The sequence below is a fragment of the Pempheris klunzingeri genome, chromosome 22 (assembly GCF_042242105.1).
Source record: "Pempheris klunzingeri isolate RE-2024b chromosome 22, fPemKlu1.hap1, whole genome shotgun sequence".
NCBI classification, from domain to species: domain Eukaryota; kingdom Metazoa; phylum Chordata; class Actinopteri; order Acropomatiformes; family Pempheridae; genus Pempheris; species Pempheris klunzingeri.
The window spans coordinates 9356310-9365670 of NC_092033.1; the positions used below are offsets into that span (position 1 = coordinate 9356310).

A 9361-nucleotide genomic window follows, 5' to 3' on the forward strand; every position below is an offset into this window, starting at 1 on the left:
ACTTTTAAATACCAAGTAGAAAATTACAATTTCTTCAGACCAATCAGCATGATAAAGAACAGTGGTCTGTTCCTACTACAACAAGCTGTTAAGTAAAGCATTACAGTGAAATCCTTTCATCTACAAACCCATCTCCATAAGACTGTATCAAGGCGCCCTGCCATGTTCAAACAGCATAGAAAAGGTCTGTCGCCGACAAAAGCCACCAGCTTCCCTGTAGTGTAACTGGTGGGGTAACGCAGTGAGCAGGGACCAAGTGACTATTACCTCAGGAAAAGCCTTCTATTTAATCTAATTAAGACTATCTGTGGCATCGGGGAGCTCCATAGTGCTCTACATGGGAGAGTCCATTCTAATGAGAAGCTGCTGTCCATTCAGCTTTAATCAGCCTAACACAGTGGGGCTGATTCATTCATGTCGACAAAGTTGACAGGAATTTGTCTCGGTGCAGCTCGGATGGAAACAGAAAAACAGCACACGACTCCAAGGATGCGAAATCGAAATGCAATGCAAAGCTTTAAATACTGCAGGTGTCGACCTGTTTTAAAGGAAGGCTTCATTAGAAAATGTCTTGAAACCACAAGAGAAAAACTGGTTTTCTTGGAGAGATTAATGAGTTGGATTTGGTTTCTGGTCTGAAACAATTTAGTGAATCACTAAACATAGATTGTACTTTCAGGTGGGAAAGCCATGTCTGACTATATAACATGCACTGCACAGGGAATCTGGACTAAGCAATCTGATCCATAAAGGAAGGCACCAGTGCAAGCAGACTGGGATGCTTTTTCTTGCCAGGAAAAATGCTGCAGTTCTCTCTCACTTTCTGCATTTCTGGCTATAACAAAGACCAAACATGTTTGAGAGAACACCATTCGTCTGTCTTTACACCAAACAGGCCTTCATACTCTTAACTACCATCCAAAACTCAAAAATATGCCAGAAGTTTAAACTGGGACGCAAATGCAGAAGGAGAGAAACTGTGGCCTTTATTATTGCTCACTGCACAAATGGATGCTTGCAGCTTATTCCATTGAGATTCTTGGAAACTATTCTGTCACATGTTGAGATTCTATTTGGAGCCATCTGCCATGGAAAACGGGACAGAATTTATTATTTATTACACAGCATAATTGCAGGGCCGGGCGTATTACTGAGGTGGGAGATTTTGCAGAAATCCCTATTTTGCAGAGGAGATGTATCTCTGCTGCTGACCACAGGTGTAGGGTGAGGTCTTCAATGCAGGTTGCCATTGAGACATTTAATTATCTCTGCATGCTTAATCTATAAATAATAGTATGTGCCATCAGCATTATTTTTCACACCGCTGTTCTATTTTCCATGAAAAAAACATAAATAGGGATTTTCTTGGGGCTTTTGGACAAATGCCAAACCAATCATTCAAAAATATCTCCTTGAGGTTCAGCTCTCTGTAGCCCACATTAGATCACAGACTGCTAGACAGGTTACACCTCACGCAGCATATGTGTGGGTGACAGTTATTAGACAAGTCAATCATGATAGATATAGAAATGTTTGAACTAATGTTAAATCCTAAAGTAAGTCTGATCAGCTATGTAACATCTTTCTGGTGCCCGAGGATAAACAAGACAAGCCTCTCGTCTCCTGGATTAGGGAGTCAACTATCAACCTAAACTCAAACGTACATCAGGGCTGAGCAATATTTTGGTTCAAATATTAATTACCATCAACAGATATCGGTATAAGAAAGCGATGACACACACACAGTGTGATGATTCATATTAATGTTACATTAAATTTTAAGTAATTCTAAAATCTTTCTTACCTTTTACATCAGATAGATTGTTTCTGTCAATCAGTCTAATTTGGGGCATTTAAAAAATGTTTTTAATGTATTTTCATGATACATAATAAAGTAAAAACCACTATGAGAATGTGAACACTACTTGGGCCTTGGATCTTCAAATTTTAATTAACACTATGTGTTAAATGACATACCCATATGAAGTGCTGTTAGGTAGTAACTGCTTCGTAGGTTATGTGTCCCATACACACCTTCAATTAAAAACTATAAGGAATATAAAACTAAATTAAAAATTAGAAAAGAATGGACTCACACCCAACTCCTTCACATCGAAGAACAGGTGCTTTTTGTTTCTTGTGCCAAATGGTATCATTTTTTCATAAATTCTAACAAAGAGGCAAGTGAATTTCAGGAGTCATGGGTAAAATGCATGTCATCTTAACACGTGGCTTTTTAAATGTGTAAATGGTCTCTACATGACTTATCTTTACAGCATCGGAGTATTTCACTTGCCACATGGGCAGAGCACACGTGCAGCCTATGGTGATGCATGTACTTCTCCATTTGCCTGCCTTCATGTCTTACTCCATGAGCCCTCTCCCACATTCACACCCACTAACCCCACGAGCAGCAACAACGCCAAGATGAAAGAAGTGCCAACATTTGCTGCGCTGCGACAGTTTCGGGTTGCGGAGCAGGTCACATGTCACAACAGTGGAAAATCATTGTGATTGGATCTCCAAGCCAACAGCTGGCATGGTATGGTTGAATGACAGAGGCTAGGGTTAACCCTTTCCACGCAACAGCAGCAAAACCATGGTTCAGCTTGAATACGGAGGGGGGCGGGTGTCCAAGGACCAGAGTCTTGTAAGTCACAAGTCTCTCCTCTACCCAAGCTATTTAAGGCTGCTATCACACATTAGATGCACACTAAATCCGCCACCCAGAAGGCTGTGGCAAGTGCAAACAAGTAGATGGGACAACAGTGGTGGGCATCTCAGAAATACACTCATGTCTTTGTTTCCACGCTAAGGAAACCCTCTGGCAGTTTGTACACCTCTACGTGCCAACAACTCGATGCAAGTCAAGGATAGCAATTCTAGGGATCCCTCTGCAATGGAGCTGCCTAATGCGAGGGGTGGTATTTTTAGCTTCCCCCAGACTGTCCCCTCCCCCCACTGCTAGCCGTTGCTGAACTGGGTCAGGCCATGTAAATGTGGAGGGTACAAAGCAGAGACACCCAGCCCTCCTTGTGCTGCATGGCTCGCAGCTCAGAGCACTACTTCACCCCACAGACTGGAACCTCTAGACGGCTCTCAAACGCTGTCAGGCTGCCAATTCATGTGAACGCACAGTCAGAGGTGTCACCGTGAACACACTTTTCCTCTTCAGCTCTTCTTACTTGATGTATAGAAGGACATGTGATGGTATCTAGAATGAAAATAAACCATCACCCCATCTAAGGTGTGACAATTTACCAGGGACGAGACATTTACTTGGGTACTTGACTAAACGTGTAGTCAATGTATAGAATTTTTTTTTTTTTTTCTTCAAATTTGGATTGCAGGATTTGTTCGATTTGGTTTCGAATTACAATTTTTTAAAAGCCATTTATTTAAAACTATTTATTTTGCATATTAAAATGAGCGTTTAAACCTTTTCTTATATGTAACACTGAAACAAGAAGAAAGCAAGACAGAAATTGGGCTTTTTTTTTTTTTAAACTAGTAGTAGTTTCAAAGAATATAAAGAATCAATAAAAAAAATCAAATTCATTGCAAAATCCATGTAAATAAAGCTAACGCTAGTCTGAAAATGGGGCAGGATTTCAACTCCTTACATCATTACACAGGAGACATAAATTCAACATTTTGATTCACAGAAATGCCCTTAACTTTTGCAGTATGGAGGTATTTAGACACATTAAGAATTACCACAAGATCAAGTCACGATCTCAGTCACCTTCACTTGATCATATAGAAATTCCCATTAAATGTGTTCTTGTTGTACATTAAAATGAATGCAATCAATAAAATAAAACTGGAGTGGATTCCGCGAATCATAATCATTAATCACCATTTTAAAAACCTCACTCAAAGTTCATTGTATTCCAGTGTTTCATCACATCAGTACATCTTCTAATCACTGAGAAGAGGTCTGTGTAAATGGTGGGTCAGATGGTGCAATCATTCACTTCTTATTTGCTCAACAATTTCCAAGCATTGCTGAGTCCTGAAAGACTATCCAGTTATCAACATACAATCATCAACTGACATTTTTCCACACCAGTAAAAAATACTTTTGCAGGACCAAAATGTACTATGAAACATAACTACCAAATATTAATCAGATTTGTCCCAACCTAAGTATTGTCAATAATGTACAGTCACCTTCAAACTGAAAATATTATAATACTTTAGAGGAAATAAAACCAGGAGGAATGGTTTTATTTAGCCATTACAGAGTCCTTCATGTCCATGGGAAAATATCCCAAAATGGAGCATCTTTCATCGAGCCACTTTGAAGATGAGAGGCTCTCTGCGTTCTTTGTTATGTGTGATTCTACATAGCAGCTCAGTGGCCTGAGGTCCTGCCGCCCTGCCATTTGCTGCCACAGACTGACCTTGCTGTCCATACCATTCCAATTTCAGGACACACTAGTGTTGAGCATTGAACTCATTTAACCAAGACCTGTGGTAGGGAATGCAATTTGTGTTAGCCAAACATTATGTACACAATGCTATTATCGACTGATACAAGGAGGTTGGTGGAAGTAAATTAAGTCTGAAAGCTAATGCGGGCTAGGTTGCTACACAGCACTTTCACATTTGTTCCATGCAGGTCTGACAAAACTGTTACTGTTAACGTTAGAAACCTGGAAGTGGATTTATCTACAGATGCTGAAAAATGCGTTCAAGACAAAAAAAAAATAACAGACAGCTAAATATAAGGTCTATTCTACATTTTGAAATGCAATTTTCCGTATTTAATTTCACCGAGATCTCAACACTTACGAAATAACTCATAACATGGACTTCTGGGAAATCACCTTTTCAGGGAAACACATACAAAAGGCCTGCATGGGTAGTACTTGTTCACTCATTTGCTTCACCAGTATGAATGGTGGCCATGATTGGCCTTTCTCCACTGGCCTGGTACAACAAGGTTTCAGCAAACTGCGACAATGACAGTTTGAGTGTGTGGAGAAGATTACAGCAGCAACAGATTGTGCACTGTGCGTCACCCCTGATACTGTCGATCATAACCAGCTATTCTCTGCATTGAAACAACTTTGGAGTCTAGTCAATGTTTTAAAAACTCAATGATGAGGCCATACAATAAGAAATTGCTCTTTTAATTACATACAGTTATGACAACCAAATCTTCTACCCTACTTAGAAAAATAAATTTTTGATCAGTGGCATGTCACACCATGAAGCCCCCAGCTTTTCAAGAAATGCCAAAACTAACATAAATGCCTACTAGACTGACTCGTGGAACAGTCAGACCTTCTAGCTGTCTTGATGACTAACTCATGTTATTTTGCAGTCTGTGCTGTGGAATTGTTTTAGTGGGCAGGATCAGAGTTTGTCCAATTAGTTTTGCCAATTTTTCAAATTATATCTCCTTTGATCTGCATGCAGCTATAATATTAATTCCTGTGTTTTGATTTGAATTCATTTTAGTCACACGTATGTAGTTTGTTTCTACTGCTTTGTTCAGGAAGATTTGAGTGAATGCGTAGTAATGACTGAGTCAAACTCCATGTAACCTAAAACCTCTGCTTGGAATAACCTTGGCCTTACAAACCACACAGAGAAAGGCAGATAATGCCATTATAAGTAAATAGTACAATAAATACATAATGATAAAAGACCAGGCTATATTTAGCTCTCCATGTCAGTTTACATGAAGCTCAATGTCACCTTAGATTAATGACCTACAATGGATTGAACTCTAAAATACTGCTTTAAACTAGGCAGTTACCAAAATTTTACAAAGGGATACGGACTGAACCGAGGGCAAATGTTTGCAATTGTTGCTATTAAAAATATTAATACATCTTTTGAGGCTATGCTTGTAATTAACTGAAGTGCAGAGCATGACAATGAAATCAGTGGACATGTCAAGCAGCTGTAAGGGGGACTCATCCGTGATGAGTTAGGGACAGACTTGACAGGCGATAACTGCCCAGAAGAAAGTGTACTCAGTATACTACATTACTTCACTGTGGCTACCCAGAACTCCTGAGCCATGAGAGGCAAGCAGCACTTATTTTAACAGCAAGGTATAATGTTATATTAGTAGAAATGACATACTCTCCATTAGGGTTAATTCACTTCATATGCACTGCATTACGGATGAATAGAGTTGGTAGTCTTGAAAGGTTGTTGTAAGCAGGGAAAACGCTATCCCGCTGAACCACTCTGCCATGGAGGTCAAGTGATTTTGCTTCTAAGACATAACAATCTTCTAAAAAACAATTTACAAAAACAACTATGACAAATACCAACTCCTATCCTATAGTGAGGGCGAGCACTACAGTGAAAAGTCCGCCATTATAAAAAAAAAAAAAAAAAAAAGCAGCATGGTATGAGAAGGAATAAGAAAGGATATTTTTGTCATTCTTGAGTGACAGCAACAGTCTCAGTTCAAAGGGCTCAGACACAGCAGCAGATTGTGTTACTGGTGGTTTAAGTGAATCATTAAACAAACTCTGAATCTCTATATGCTGAGCTAGGCAGCTATAATGAAATATCACTCATTGCTGAAGCTGAATGAAAATATTCTAATGCATCAACATCTAGAAATTCCAGATATATTACTATTCAAAATTGAAGCTGACTTTCATCAACTGTCATCGCGTCGTGGTTTACATTACAGCTTACACTCTGCAGCAAGATCTTCTGACTATGCTGCTTGGCCATGGAATTGCTTAGCTGAAATTATATTATGTAATATGTCTGCAGATAACTATACTACGCTACAGTGTCTGGCACACCTTGTATCATTGAATCACAGCCTATTCACTTCCAGCTCGAGCTAAATTCTGTGTTCAAATGCATTTCGATGAAAGGACAGCACGATTTGCGACCCACTGTAGGATCAAAAGTCATTACACAAACACAGGAAGACACTGCTGGCGCTGCAGCAAACCGGGTGCTGTTTAATTGGATAAGGAGTGATCCCTTCAACTAGACACCAAAAGGTGCTCAGTGGCTGCACTCCACATCAACCTGGAAACTTGCAAGCAATGTTAGCGAGTGTGAAACTATATTACATTGCCCATCAAGGCTTAAGAGAGTAACCTTAATGCACGTAAGCAACTTGCAGGAGCTGGGAAGCTTAGGAAATGTGAGCTACTTTACCGCTATAAGGTAACTGGCGTGGTAATTCAAAGCGACATGCTACGTTCAAGGCTTAGACTTCACCGTTTTCGGATTTCAGCTGCCGTGCAAGTCATACAGTGAGCGTTTTTTTCCCCTTATAGCTTACACAAGGGGCAAGTTCCTACTATGACATTTAGGCGTGATGAGACAGGGTGCAGAATAGTGGAGGAGGGTGTCTCCGCTGTTAGGGTTTGGGTTGGGGCTCACTATCGACAGGTTATGGTTAAAGGCTGCGTTCAGGGTACAGTAAGGGGTAACGGAATGAGACAGAACACCGGGAGACGATATGGATGTTTAACTATGACAAGGGGAGACGATGTAGGTGGCTGAACGGCGTTACGGAGTCTGGTTTCAGATTAAATAACACATGTACAGTGCCTCCTCTGTGGTGACAGACAAAATAACTTGACGGTGCCTACACGGGTGCCTCTCGGAGCTCTCCGACTCGTCCGGAGTCCAGTACCCGGAAAACACCCTTCCAGGTCGGCTGACTGAATCAACGTTACCCCACTCGCACGCAGCTCATCTTTCTCCTGTAAACGGGGGTCCACATAATGTTTAACAGACTGGATGACAGGTCGTAAAACGCACCACAATGTGGAGTGAAATGCAGGCTACAGGGGGTCCACGTTGTGAGCGGCAGGCGGTGTTTCACAGACTGTCTCTAAATGATGAGCCACAACGTGTGACCGTCAAACTGCTGCCCACGAGAGAGACCGGAGCGTGGAGCCCAGCGTTTAAAAAAAACCCTCCAGGCTAGCGTACAATGTTAGCCAACTAGCTCCCAGGCGTTAGCTTATGTTAATTGTAAAGAAAGAAAATACACAAAAGCTGCTTCCAACAGATTGACAAGTCGGAAAACTTCGCCCGTGGCTTTGCAGAAGTGTGGCTAAACTAAGCACGAGCACAGGAAATCTGGCAGCACCCTGGCTGATTAGCTACCTGGGTTGGAAAACGAGACGCCCAATGTCAGTATGTATCCAAGATATAACGTTAGCTAACGATGTTAGCTTGGTTTAAAGCTAACTACCCAAGGCAGCTACCCACCGGTGGCTGGCCCTCGTTGATCATTGCACAGAAAAAATAAGAGTTAACCAGTAAAGGGTTTTCTATGCAGCGTCTAACACGCATGGAAGCTGCCCTCATCTTGCGGCAATTTGCCGCGCTAGCACAGAAAATACAACCAAAAAATACTTACTCCGTTCTCTGAAGAGCACCCCAGATCCTTTCTCTCTTTAACTCCCCCTCAGTCTCACCAAAGACTAGACTCTCTGCCCTGATCTGAGGTAAAATCCCGCCCACTGCGCTGTCACAACCACAACCAAAGTCTGCGACCAGAGCCGCCAAGATAGTTCCCATCCCATGTGACCGCCCGGAAACCCATGTTCACTACACCGGAAACCAGATGACACATGCGTGCGGCTGTTTCTATGGTTAATTTGCACAATGTTTCCACAATTAATGTACCCTTATAGCTATCGTATCTAAAGAATACTGATGAATATAGTGGTCATTTATAAAAAAAAAATATTATCGTTAGAGAGCAAATGTAGAGCAAAAGCACTTACTTATTTACTAGTACAGTGAAATATGTGTATTTTAACGCTCTGATCACGTTTCTGAGACGTTAAGCGTTAAGACTACACGCGAAAATATATTTGGCACAATGTGGGACACAACTAGTTAAAGGATAAAGGGTCTACTTTCTCTAGCGAAGACTTAGATAAAGGCGGAAGTACGATGACGGGACTCATCTCGCCTCGCTTAGTTCCCTGCTGTCACAACACCGCCGGGGACATGTGATGCACGTCAAAAGGAGGATGGGTATGGACCGCTGGTGTGGATTCCCATTGGCTTAGCCAGCATATCAGTCGCCTATGGAAACGGTTACGTCATGATCCCCTCGTACTCCCTCTTTGCTCCCGTGTCGCTTTATAATAACAGGATTATTCAACACCCCCCCAACCCCCCATCATATGATGCAGCCTGTGAAAAGTGCGCTCCGAAACCTCACTGCTGCATCGTTTTCTGCTGTCTGGCTGCCTGAACTCCACCTAGGCAACACAAGGCTCTTCCCTCGGCGCCTAATCAAACCTGACGTCATTCTTTCCATGACGTAGCTCCTTTTTTTCTTCTTCTGCGGATTCAATGCCTGTATTCTTTGCGATTCTTTAGCCCTGTTGAGAAG

At 41.5% G+C, this 9361-nt stretch overlaps 1 protein-coding gene across 2 annotated transcripts in view; it reads right to left on the reverse strand.

Annotated features, from left to right (window-relative positions):
• The window catches only part of atp2b1a (ATPase plasma membrane Ca2+ transporting 1a), a 37049-nt gene extending 28599 nt beyond the window's left edge, over positions 1–8450 (reverse strand). For both annotated transcript variants that reach the window (XM_070854181.1, XM_070854180.1), the window contains exon 1: positions 8372–8450. The gene's annotated coding sequence lies outside the window, so the exon portion shown is untranslated. The remainder of the gene's footprint in view (positions 1–8371) is intronic.
• Positions 8451–9361: the final 911 nt, after the last annotated feature.